The following is a 3,345-nucleotide window of genomic DNA, read 5'->3' on the forward strand; positions in this document are numbered from 1 at the left end:
AAAATAATAATAATTAATTAATTAAAAATAAAAAGAAAAGAAAACAAAGTCCCAAGATCTATATGGTGAGCAGATGGCGGCGCCAAGAGTCTACAGAGCAAGCAACGTGAGACCGGACTTTGCTCCTGTGGGCTGGGCTTTAGCTTTCAGGCTGCAGTGGCCGAGGCTACCAGGAGTCAGGTATGCAGGCGCGCTGGGAGCGTGGGTCCGGAAGGCAGCGCTGGAGCGGAGGTGAACAGGGCTCGGGGAGGCTCTTCTGGCCTCCACTAGCAGGGAAACCATTTAGAAAGTCAGGGAGTGAGGGAAAGGTAAGGACTGGTGCCAGAAAAGAAAAAAAGACTGAACATTTCTGTTTTAAGAAACCAACGACTGCCCAAATGGACTTAATAAATTGTGAGATCTAACCAAATTTAAATATTGTTGGGCATTAGTTTTCCTATTAAACTGTAGCCACAGCCTCAGGAATACTTGTACACGAAATGGAAGTGCTGTTTTTCTGCCTGCTTCCCTGAGTTATGTGTACAGCTCCACTAAGTACTGCACTCCTGTAACAGCTACAACAAGGACCGGGTAGACGGCTCAGTGGAATAAGCGCTTCCCTGGCAAGCGCAAGGGCCTGAGTTCAATCCCTGGTTCCACAAAACAAAACAAAAAACTACATTATTGGTGTTAATGGAGACTTGGTGTGGTGGTACATACCTATAATCCCAGTGCTTGGGAGGCTGAAAAGAGGAGGATCACTACAAGTCTCATCTGTGTAATGAGACCCTATCAACCCTGTACTAAAGACACAAAGTGCAGGACCAAGTAATCCTTTTGAGTTCAGCATCCTGAATACCTGAAGCCACAAGCACACACTACCTCAGTGGGTGGAAAATTACGTTTCTTGCTGACAACCCTGCCAATCCTCTTCAGGGACCACTTGACTCAGACAAAACCCTAGCAACTGGGTGAAATCCACTTAGAAAATGTTAAGCTACATTTCCAGACATGGTTGTAACATATTTTTAGTTAGTGTATGTATGTTAATGTAATTGGTAGAACAAAGTTACATTTTTAAAACTGCTACTTGGGGGCCGGGGAGATGGCTCAGTGGAATATGTGCTTCCCTGGCAAGCCCAAGGGCCTGAGTTCAATCCCTGGTTCTGCCAGAAAAACATACACTCACACACACAAAACAAAACAAAACTGCTGCTTGTATAAATGTTTCCCCTTTTCTCAGGAAAAAAAAAACCCAAAAAACCCAGCAACTTTCCCACACCAGAGTGAAGGTGCCTCCCACCGTGACTGCCTCTCTTCTGCCAGTTGAGCACCTCAGCAATGTTTAGGCAGGAGTTGGTCACAAAGCTCAGATGGATGAGGCCGATGGGAGATTTTAAATTTAATTATAAAGGTGACTTTTCTTGTCCCTGATTTCCTTAAACTTTTTTTTTTTTTTCTTTTTCTTTCAGTACTGGAGATGAAACTTGGGACCTTGAACTTGCCAGGCAGGCACTAATGCCTCTGAGCTGTCTCCCCAGCTCCTCCTTAAACTTTCTATGGTGAGAGTTAGCAAACAAGTTCATCCTGTATTGCCCCACTGAGTACCATAATCTCAGGACAAGAACTGGGCCTCTAGCTCAGTGGTAGAGCACATGCTAGCAGGCATAAGGCCCTGAATCAGATCTTTAGCACAAAAAGAAAGAAACAAAGGAGTAGGGCTTCTTTCAACTTAGTCTTAGATAATGGAGCAACTGCTCTACATTAGGGCTGGCTGTATAGCTCAGAGGACTAAGCGCTTGCTTAGGTAAACTGAAGGGCCATGGCATACCGGTGCAGGCATGTAATCCCAGCACTAGAGAGACAGAAATCAGGAGGACCACTACGAGTCCGAGCTCCATAGTGAGATCCTGCGCGTGCGCGCGCACACACACACACACACACACACACGATCTTAAAAAGAAAAAAGACCAGTACAGTGGTCCCTGCTTATGGCAGAGGTTACATTCCAGACACCCCCACGAGGTAGTGATATTATATTTATTGTAGTATTTATATTTTATTTTAAGGCTTTATTTATTTATTTTAAGGCTTTATAAACCCTTCCCACACCCATAAAAACCTTTCCTATACTTTTAAAAACACTCCTAGGGCTGGGGAGATGGCTCTGTAGAATAAGCACTTCCCTGGCAAGCACAAGGGCCTGAGTTCAATTCCCAGTTCCGCCAAAAAAAAAAAAAAAGAAAAGAAAAGAATGACAAGAACACTCCTAATGTTCTTAATCGTTTTCTGAACTCGTAAACCGGTGTGTCCCGGCCCGCTGCAGGCCGCTGCGCGGGTGCCTCGCCCGGGGTGCCCTAGGCGCTCGGCCAACGGCCTCTGCGAGCGCCCCGGGAGCCGGCGAGGGGCCCAGGGGTAATTCAACTCCGGGACACTTGGGCCTTTCCTAGAAGTTGTCTTCAGCAGCCTCCCTGTACTGTAAGTCTGTGATTCTGTGCAGACTCAGAGCCACGGGAAAAGCTGTTACTGTGGAATGAACAAGTGTCCGCACCCTCGGGGTATAGGGACTGACGAGGCTCCAAGTCCAGCCCGTGCGCGGGGAGCAAGTTAAGGATGAATACGAAGCTCAGAAGCAGATTGTGCCTGACAGCGAGCAGTACTTGGTACACACGGGGTCAGCGTGGCAGCACTTCCTTCTCCACTGCTGCTGACATGGCAGAAAGTACTCGAATTCAGTATAAAATGGAATACACCGAAGGTATTAGCGAATGAGGGTCCCCAAAAATTAAAAGTCACACCACCAAATGCTGGCCTGGAATAAGGATTCCAAGAAGGAGTCGCAAGGGCTAGTGTGATAACGCAAGTTCCAGAGAGGATTGTCGTAGCAGGAAGTGATGAACACGTTTTGTTTCCTAGACCAGCAGATCTTGACCTTATTCAGTCGACTCCTTCCAAACCTCTGGCTCTAAAAACACCACCTCGTGTACTTACACTAAGTGAGAGACCGCTAGGTTTTCTGAACTTAAAAAGACCTTCTCCAACCCCTCAAAGTGATGAAATCCGTGCAGTTGGCAGGCTAAAAAGAGAGAGCGCTCTATGAGTGAAAATGCTGTTCGCCAAAGTGGACAGCTGGTCAGAAGCGATGCTACGTATGGCATTTCAAATGTAGATGCAACAACTGAAGGAACAGCGGATGACATGACTGTTGTAGATGCAGCTTCATTAAGATGACAGATAATCAAACTAAACAGACGCCTACAACTTCTAGAAGAGAAAAACAAAGAACGTGCTAAAAGAGAAATGGTCATGTATTCAATTACTGTTGCTTTCTGGCTACTGAATAGCTGGCTCTGGTTTCGCTGCTAG

At 46.2% G+C, this 3,345-nt stretch overlaps 1 pseudogene; it reads left to right on the forward strand.

Annotated features, from left to right (window-relative positions):
* The first annotated feature begins 2,685 nt into the window (after positions 1-2,685).
* LOC101563910 lies at positions 2,686-3,345 on the forward strand (annotated as a pseudogene).

Source organism: Octodon degus, unplaced genomic scaffold, assembly GCF_000260255.1.
Source record: "Octodon degus isolate 3935 unplaced genomic scaffold, OctDeg1.0 scaffold00047, whole genome shotgun sequence".
Taxonomy (NCBI): domain Eukaryota; kingdom Metazoa; phylum Chordata; class Mammalia; order Rodentia; family Octodontidae; genus Octodon; species Octodon degus.